The sequence below is a fragment of the Gadus morhua genome, chromosome 23, assembly GCF_902167405.1.
Source record: "Gadus morhua chromosome 23, gadMor3.0, whole genome shotgun sequence".
NCBI lineage: Eukaryota > Metazoa > Chordata > Actinopteri > Gadiformes > Gadidae > Gadus > Gadus morhua.
Window position 1 is genome coordinate 1,400,819 of NC_044070.1, and position 10,105 is coordinate 1,410,923.

Below are 10,105 nucleotides of genomic sequence, written 5' to 3' on the forward strand. Positions count from 1 at the left end.
TATCCTATTGCGCCACTTTCTGCATACCACATCAAACGTGAATATGTCTTAGCAAAGTGAAGTAAAGTAAAACTCAGTTTTATCTTTACTTATTTTATAGCTACACATGTCCCGGACACGTTCATTACTATTTCCAAAACAGTTTTTTTAGCTACGCAGGTCCCAGACCTAACTATACCATTACATGAACAGTATTTATTATTATAATTATCTAGTTTTTTGTTGGTCAACATCAAATCGATACATTAATTCAACCTTCTGACTTACCGACCTACCCGATTTCTCCTTGTGTGAGCCCGCGAATGACAACTCTCCCGGGGCCTCCCCATGAGCCCCATCGTTACCACCTCAGAACACTGCAGGAACGATTAGTCGATTAACGTGTGGCTTGGAGGAGGCTCCCAGGAAGTGCCACAATCCTACGTCTGACACCCGGTGAATCTTGAGCTAGGTCAATCAAAACCGTCTAAACTAGGCAGAACAAAGAGTCATCCAAACCTACAACAATTATGCACATCTGGGTATCAAATATATGGTGATATTCTATAAACAAAACAAAAACTGAACCTAAAAGAAAAATTCAGAAGTTATCGGATGAAACAAATGTTATTGTAATTGAACTACAGCAGTTGAGCTAACTCCCGCCTTGGGCACCGGTTAAAACCATGAATGCCGGGCATCCATCACTGCTTGGGTTGCAAAGGCCTGAAGAGGAAGAACAAATTTAGTACAAATGTGAACATTTACAGATCGTTTAAACTATTAATGTTGGTGAATCAAAAAACATTGATCACAACCCACACAAACATTTGCGTGTTTTGCCGATATCAACTAGGGAGTGGCTCTCTGTATTTCAGCACCTAGACACACAGACCCTCAAATATACAAACACTAAATTTACATCCTGCCTCCAACACATGGCTAGGTGTGAGGGTGGGAGGGGGCAAGGGGAAGAAAGAACTTCCCCCTGCCCCCTCAACCCAACCAAGAACCTCAACCCAACCAACAACAGCGAGGCCACTTGCCTCTCTATTGTTAGTTAAATCGAAGCCCCCGTCCCACCGTTCCCGATGTTCTTTAAGCAATATGAATAAGGAAGGGGAAGCGAAGAGAATGTTTGCAGGGACAAAGGGTGGGGAGGGGAGGATCCGACGACTGGACCTGTGGACAGGGGGATGGGGGGGGTCTGACTACTGGACCTGTGAAGACTGGGACAAAGGGAGTGGGGGGGTTTCACGATAGGATCTTCTAGGGAGAGGGGGGGGGGTGGAGAGGGGGGGAGAGAGAGGGGGGGGGGGGAGGAGGGAGAGAGAGGGGGGGGGAGGAGAGAGAGGGAGGGTGGGAGAGAATGTAACACTGTAGTTAGGCTCCCCGCTGCTCTTGGTCTCTGCAAGACCCAAGATGGCGGACGTCTGGACAAAGGAAACCCACGTCACGAAGACGCGCCGTCTCTTTAACACCACGTGGTTACACTCTACGGCTGCGTTGTATACTAATCAAAATTGCACATTAGATTTGAAATGAACCGGGAGGAATCAATCCAATTTGAACTCCTTGGCCAAGCCTCCGTTTTAATATGCAACTAAGCTAGATTAACGTTAAAAACCTGACCTTTCCTCCCCCCACCGTAAAGAGTTTGGAAGTTTGTGGCCGGTAATAAATAAACCTTATAGTGGCCCGGCTTAACTTCGGCGCTTTCACTATTTACCTTATGATGGTCTCGGATTAACTTCGAGACATTCACCAATTACCTTATGATGGTCTCGGCTTAACTTCGAGACATTCATCATATAAAACAAAAAACACAGGTACTACTTCTCCCACGTATTACCTGAGGTACAGACAGACACAGAGACAGAGACAGACAGAGACAGAGACAGACAGACATAACACACCGGGGGTCCCTTTGTGCAGGCTACCATTGCCTTATCAAACAGCCAGGAGCGCCCAGGTAAACAAAGGGATGGGGAGGGGGGGGGGGGGGGGGTAGACTTCACGTGTCTAGGGGGTCAGGGGGTATTTTACCTTAATAATTCATCGTCTTTAATAACCAAATACCAATAGACTTGAATGTAAAATGAAGCATGCAGTCTTGGGTGGCATTTAGCGGATCGGCAGATAAGATAGTATACACTCCGAACGTCCGCTATGGTGGACGCAGACCGTGCCGGCCTCAGCGGAGAAGTTAAAGATAACTCTTGTTAATATACTATTTTGGCCCGATCTATACAGAGATCGATAGTGGAGGGCTTCACCTCTCAACCAGTAGCCTACCAAGAATGATCGTTAACGACGAGTACTCAAAACAACTCAAGTGTTATGAAGGGGGGAGGTTGGGTTTTCAGAGTTCCCTGCAACCGTTGATCTACACGTGCTGTTATGCTAGGCCTCTGCAGCAGCATCTTTGGTGGCTAAAACAAACTTACACCTAAGTGTTCTTATAACCAATCCTATTTCAGATTTAATCTTTAAAACAATGATTTATACTTACCTCAGACGTGTGTGGCCTGTTGAAGTTGTTTTAGCGTCGCGCTTGCCGGGATTCTAGGGACTTTCTTCCAAACGTCGGTGGTCACCATCTATTGCATATTCTCGAAGAAAGTTGTCCAATCCCGGGTTGCTTTAACTCACTTCATTTATTATAAAGTCGTCGGCATGTTTCGGTATGATAACTGAAGCTATACGGAGGGAATTGTATCTAACACGAGTGAGAGATAATAACTCTGGCTACTACGGGACATGGGCAAAGGCCCATGTCCCCTCGCGGGTGTCGCTGAAAATCTCTGGCCCCTTCTGGTAGTGTGCACAGGTAAGGGACCGTCAAGTGGGCGTGGCCTAGTGGGCGTGGTGGCTTCGACTTCTTCAGGTGATGCCTTCTGTGGTGGAGCCGCTTTCAATAAGGTCTTGCTCCCCTAGTGGCTATGTATAGTATTTACGGCTTATATGTTTGGTCGTGCTTCATTGGGTCTATGTGTGGGTAGCTTAGATTCTTAAAATACGTAACAGCGCTCATATGACGTTAAGCATTTCCTGGCGCATAATGTGACACTTCAGAACCTAAAACCCTGTTTCTCTCCGTTGACACGACAACACGTAACCGGCGTTTTCAGAAATCTCCACTTCGGCCGGAGTTTTTAGAAATTATCGTTTTCTGTGATAAATGACAGCGTTTTCGTGTAAATGAGAGGCCAAACCGCGTGGAAATATCTGCGTTTTCCCTTTGTGTAAACGGGGCCTAAGAGAGCACAACTATGGAAGGGAAAAGGGCAATTCACTGCCCAAATCAGTGTGTCACTGATTGTGTTGCACTTGGCAAAAATCACAGTAAAATATAGACAAGAGTTTTTTCGTTTACAAACGTGTCCTTCTAATTGCATTGAATCCAGCCTTACACATTTGTTTTTTTATTATTATTGTTCTTGTTTAAATGTTTAGCTGTCATTCGTTTACAAACATGTCCTTCAAATTGCATTGAATGCAGCCTTATACAAATATTTTTATTTTTATTATTGTTCTTGTTTAAATGTATAGCTGTCATTCGTTTACAAACGTGTCCTTATAATTGCATTGAATGCAGCCTTATACATTTGAATACATTTTGTTACTTTTGTTCAATGTTTGTTGTCTCCCATTTGATCCGCCGTAATGACATTTTTTCCACATAGCAATAGATTTACTAGTGAAACTGTATGATTTCTGATATTTGTTCATAGTGGTTCTGCCACACCCCACAACCAATTACATTATAGAAAGAAGGGCCATAAAATCTGTAGGCCTATCCATAGAATATTTTCGCATAGGGCTACATGAATTTTAATATTGATTTTCACGAGCGCTGTCAGTTAAACGCGTTATTAACGGCGTTAACGCAAACCAATTTTATTGGCGTTAACACTCTTAACTCTTTGGCTCAAAACAAAGTAGCAGTAGCCTGACTGCTATGGTCAAGGCAGTATCTTTGTATGTTCATCGTTTAATTGCACTAGAGGCTTTTTTTTTGTATCGTCCTGTTTTGATCAGTATATGCCAATGTTGTTATCAATAAAAAAACATTTGCCCAAGGCAAGCCGTTGCACTTCTCCATTTTGTTAAAAGAATTTTGTTGAAAAATGTATGGAACAAAGAAATCAAGGGTTATTTAGCGTAGAATAAAGAATTGTGATTAATCGCGATTAATCGGGAGTTAACTATAGCATTAATGTGATTAATCGCGATTAAATATTTTAATCGCCTGACAGCACTAATTTTCACCTATCAATCCACCTACTACACGGCAACTCTATAGCTACCTTTCTGTAAGTGCCAAAACAAACGTCAGCTCGTAATGCTAACTTGTCTAAAAACAACTACTGTGTTACATGTGTCACACTATTGTTGCAATAATTTGTGTTGATTTATAAAAACGTCTCATTTATTTGTGTTCGTGATTTTCACAAGCCCTCTGTTTTCACAAGCCCTCTGACAAAGTCCCAGCGAGCCAAGTCCCAGCCAATGAGGGATGAGTTCCCTCATGAATATTCATGAGCCAACTTCCAGCCAATGAGGGATGAGTTCCCTCATGAATATTCACGAGCTTCCCGCTACCACCCTGCAAAAAATAAACTCGCGATCGGCTCGGGGGTCCTACATGTGCAATAATGACGCACTTCCTGTAAACGATGTCATTAAATGCGCATGCGCGTCACTCAGTAGCCGGTGTGCCAGCGTTTTTCCGCTCTCATGTCAGTGTTTGTGCCGGTGTGTGTATCCAAACACATACACTGCAATTCACATACACACATACAGCTAAATGTGGTAACACATTATATACCTTCTTATATAGTCTAGTCGTAATCCCCATAGGCCTAATAGTAAACCCAGAAATGTTGAGTACCCTAAAGTTTTATTGCAGAAATGTCATCTATAGACCTAGTGGATGGAATTCAACTTGGTTGCTAAAAGTTGCACTTTGGGGAATTAGCATAAATAGGCAATTAAGGCGAGACACTGCAAGTGAATAGGGTAAAAAAAAAAAAAATAGATATCACCATGAAACTTTCTGAGTTGATTACCTATATTAAGATGAGAAAGAAATGTATTGCATGTTTTTTGTATTTAATGTTTACATATGCCAATGAGGCCCTATCTCGTTAAATATGCTCTAATTTGCATACACACAAAATCCGATCGTGTGATAAAGCCAGGCTCAAAATAATTTTTCCATGGGGGACTGAGTTGGTGAAAACCTTTGAAAACCACTCACCCTGACACAATCCATCCAGCAGCACATCAGTGGCACACACAATCAGACAACAGTAGGACTCGCCGTGAAGCTCCACCATAAGTACGGTAGCCGTACATCATCGAGACCCTCAATGATCATGGCCTTGTAACCAAATATGATGAAGTTCTACGCTTCCACAAATCTGCAGCTGTTTGTTTCAAAGAACCCTGCTGATTATCGCAAAAATCTTGTTCCGACTACTGAGTTGGGCCCCATATTCAGCTGGGCAGACAACTATGACCCTCTACATCGCAAGTCCGAATGGAACCAAGAGCACACATGCCATGGTTTCTGAGTTTACACAACATCCAGCACCCAGCACCATCATGTCCGGAAACATTGGAGTGATGCAGCTGAAGATCCCAAGGCTAAAGTGGTCTGAGGATAGGTCTTTACGACTCACTCACCAGTCTCTACAACTGTAGCACTACACTGGTCCCCCTAATTTGAAACCACCAGCACTTCCCGTGAAGATTCTTTCTCCAGGAGAAGCACACCAGGTTGCCGCCAGCTTGACACAAGCACAGCTTGTGTCAAGCTTCTATCACAGCTCTTCTACTCAAATCCAGTGGACTGGGCTGGCTATAACGCATACGAAGACAGAAAATCACAAACTACCAACAAGCCTGAAACTATTGTAGTGTTTGGGCCCCTTATCGATTCTCCACGTTCACACCCGGATACCGTGCTCACAACCCTAGTCTACCTTGAGAGATCACTGAAGAGCTTTGGCATGAAGGGCCCTATCTTGCATCCGGCGCAAGTGACTTAGTCACTGGCGCATGTGTCGTTGCTAGTTTACAACTGGCGCAGAGCGTTCTTTTCCCACCACCGCCACTCGCCGGTAAATTAGGGATTGATCATGCGCCCCAAGGGGCGGTTCGGCGGAAGGAGGAGGCGTGTTCTGGCGCAAACGGTATTTTGCCGTTTCTGAATACCATTGCGCTACTGACCAGGAAATACCTGGTTTAAAGTCAGTGGCGCGATGTTCAGATGCTATTTTAAGGGCGCATGCATACGGATTGCTTTTGCACCTCGCGCATACACTTTGCTTCTCCCATCTACCTAGCCGCACATTCTTGGTAAATTATTTGATAAAGAACAGCTGATGCAGCGGTAATAAGTTGTACTTTTAAATCAATGCATCTGCAAACATACAGCAAACACATCTTTTCTTGACAGAGACATCGTGTAGGCCTACATGCCCATAACTTTTAGGATTGATGAGTATTTGATCGTGAAAAACATTGTTTTACCGCGAGTGAGTGTTAAAAAGAATGAATGAATGCGGGCGCGCGTGTGTGCTCTGTTTAAACACACGCAAACTAAACACGTAACGCATAATACAATCAATGGCAATGTCTATTACCGCGGGGACACATGCATATTAGGATAGCATACAATGCTGATAAGAAACAATGTTTATAATGTATTGCGTATATCATTAAATAGAACCACAGTTGCCGCATATCATATGTTATATCATATACGTTTTCTTTGCCGAAATTTATTTGAGGACTCAGTATTTCTGAAGTTGTGGAAGAAAACCCCTTATTCCATGTGTGAATTAGGCCATATTATTTGGCAATAAACTGAGCCATTTGCAGTTTGAAATTCATTCAAGTCTGCAGTCTCATCGGAGACTGCAGACGCGCTGTCAAAATATCAACTCGTGCGATTCAAATGCGCTCATGGCTCTTAAAGGGGATGGGAGCTGGCACTCTCATTGGTTTGTTGGACGTTACGCCCAAACCACACCTACGGGTAACTAGGCTGCTTCAGACCAACCCTTTTGACACTTGCGCCGCGACGCAAGTGTCATTTATCCGCCTGTAAAATAGCGATAGCGCCGTAGAACCGCCCACAAAGCTACTTGCGCTTTGCGCTTCCCACTTGCGTTTCAGACCGTTAAAATAGGGCCCGAAGTATGCACACATCAGAGTGGACCTGCAGCTCTACATTGTGGCGTGTCTAATCCAATGGAGTGATCCAATGCGATGGAAGTCTGTCACCATCCATCCTGGAATGATGCACACTCTGATGTGATTCCTTGGCTGCATTGGATTCTTGATGAAGGGTTCTGGCATGGAACAACTGCTTGCCGTGGCATTTGGTGGCATCGCTATCATTCTCAATGGAAAATCCTGGACAAATGCACTGCGTGCATTAGGGGTGGGGAAAATAATTGATTCTTCGATGCAGATAAATTAATGATCAGATTTTTTTTTTTTTTTTTGCCTGCTGCACCAGAGAGGGGTAATTTTTGTAATTTTTAAATTATTGAATTTATCTTCAGTCTGTATTGGCCAATCTGATTTGTCTTGACACGATTGCGATTCAGCCTACGCATAGCATGCGCGCAAACTCACAGCCAGAAACAAAAACTCCTTCTAATTCAAGAGCAGCTTTTCCTTTAATGACATAGAAAAGAAAGATTAGAAATAAAATAAAACGGAACCCTATTTTTTGCATGCTTCCATATTGTGTTATAATGCAAGCTGCATTGATTATTGCATTGTTCATAGAAAGTCATATTTACGACAAAAGCTTTCTCTCTTATGAAATATTAGATAAGTTAATTCATCTGTTGATGTCTTTAATGATCATCACAAAAGAAGGAAGTGATTAGGAAACTCTGAGTAGCAAACCCAGATGTATATATATATTTTTGAAAATCACACATGGAAATGTACATAAAAAAAATTGTTTCATCGAGATGCATCGATAATCGCATCAGAATCGAATCGTTGACCTCATAATCGGAATCGAATCGTAATGTGCCAAGAGATTCCCACCCCTAGCGTGCATATCGGATGCTTATGGCTGTACTCCTGCAAGATGGACCAGAGACTGATGCTGCTATCACAGAATTCTGGACAAGGCACGTGATCACCCCAAAGGCAGGCTTTGGGTGGACTGCCTGATTCGTCCCACCTCCATCGCACTTAATTTCCTTCGTGCAGAGAGACAGGGAGACTTCTTCCTACAGCAGCACTGTCTCGGGCAGATGATCCCATACTTCTTTGCTGCTGGGCACCATAATTATGGGTGGTATATCACTTGGTACCTAAGGATGGCGCAGAACCTTCCACATGATGCCAAGGATAACCTCTTAGCAGGGGCTCACGTCTGTCGCCATTCTGATGGTGGAACTGCTGTACCTGCTGACCAGTTTGGTGAGCAGACCTACATTACATACATGGAGGCCCTCTTTGCTCGACTCTTGGTCGTGATTTTACTCAAATACACTTGGCGCAGACGGTTAGTCAGTGTTCTATTTGAAATTGAGCAGTGAGCACCTAATATCTCCGGGTCAAACAATGACAATGTTTGGTTTGTTTTATTTCCAAGACGGCTCCGTTAGAGCAGATAATACATCCGTCATACGTGATGCATACAGAAATAAAAAAATAACGGTTAACTGCAGGGAAGACCTCGAGTCGGAGCAGGGCTGGATAGAGGTAATTTGGCCTACACAACGGCGACAACAAGAGGCGAAGCCTATTGCAGCCACATTGCTTTTCGTTGGAGGTAAGTCAGTTCCAAAACGGTAGTGAAATGATTCCGAAATACTCTGTAACGTCAGCTAACTTTGGCTATAGTCTGTTGGAATGTTACGGTAATGATGATAGCCTAATAGAAAGTTGCTTTTATCGAAGTATAATGCTTGAATTTAGTAATCGAAGTAAAGTTACTGGATCAACTGGCGTAGTGGGGGCCTGTGGCGTAGCGGGGGCTACGTTTGCTCCTGAGAGCGTCTTTACGTCGTATTTGTATTGTAAAATGTAGGAATGTTACGGTAATGATGATAGCCTAATAGAAAGTTGTTTTATAGCGGGGGCCTGTGGCGTAGCTGGACCACGTTGCGTAGCGGGGGCACGTGGCGTACCGGGGGCTGCGTTTTTTTTACGTTTGGCACGCTCCGAATGGGCACAAGCACTAGTCTGTGTCAATGTAATATATTGTTTATCTTAAGTCTTAAATCACATGCGTCCTTCCTGTTTTCAGAGACACGGTGAGGGAGAAATTCCCCAACACCATGGTTAGTGAGATCCGGGCCCTGCTGCGGAGGAAATGCAATAATGAGGGCTACACCAAGGTTGCTCCTCAGTAGCTTTATTATATATGTTATATATGTCAGATGTTTTAAAGTTAGGTGTTGTTGAATGTATGTTTGTATTAATATTTAAATTAAAGTTTTGGTTTGTACAATTTAAGTGTTTTTTGTCATGGAACAAAATAGCACCCATGGAGTGTACTAAAATTGTACCAGAAAGAAGTGCATGTGAAGTATAATAGTGATGTATTGTAAGTATATTTCTGTAGTATTTATAAAGTACTTAGTAGTATAACAGTATTGTACTTAAAATACCCTTAATATACGCTTCCACTTTACATTATAGTATAATAACTAGACTTTAAGTACATGCCTTTGATGCTTAAATTGTGATAAAAATGTACTATAAATCAATATTAAATACTTAAACACTTGTATTAACATAATGGCACACTTAAAAAGTACTAAATATAGTCAGAAAGTGTATTTGAATTGTATTTGAAATATTATAGAGGTATGATAATAGTTTGTTCAAAATACACTTATTCTGTAGTATAAGTAGTGATAAAATACACTTCCACTCTACATTATAGTATTATAACATTATACTTAAAGTACATGCCTTTGATGCTTAAATTGTGACACAAATTGACTATAAATACATGATAAATGCATTTTTATTAACATAATGGCAGACTTAAAAAGTACTAAATATAGTCAGAAAGTGTATTTGAATTTAATTTGAAATATGACAGAGGTATGATAATAGTGTGTTCAAAATATAC

The 10,105-nt window shown here is 42.3% G+C and overlaps 1 long non-coding RNA gene across 1 annotated transcript; it reads left to right on the forward strand.

Moving 5' to 3' along the window:
• Positions 1-8,524: 8,524 nt before the first annotated feature.
• On the forward strand, positions 8,525-9,475 carry LOC115537033 (uncharacterized). Its single transcript, XR_003974769.1, has 2 exons — positions 8,525-8,794; positions 9,274-9,475. It is a non-coding gene; the product is annotated as an uncharacterized LOC115537033 (long non-coding RNA).
• Positions 9,476-10,105: the final 630 nt, after the last annotated feature.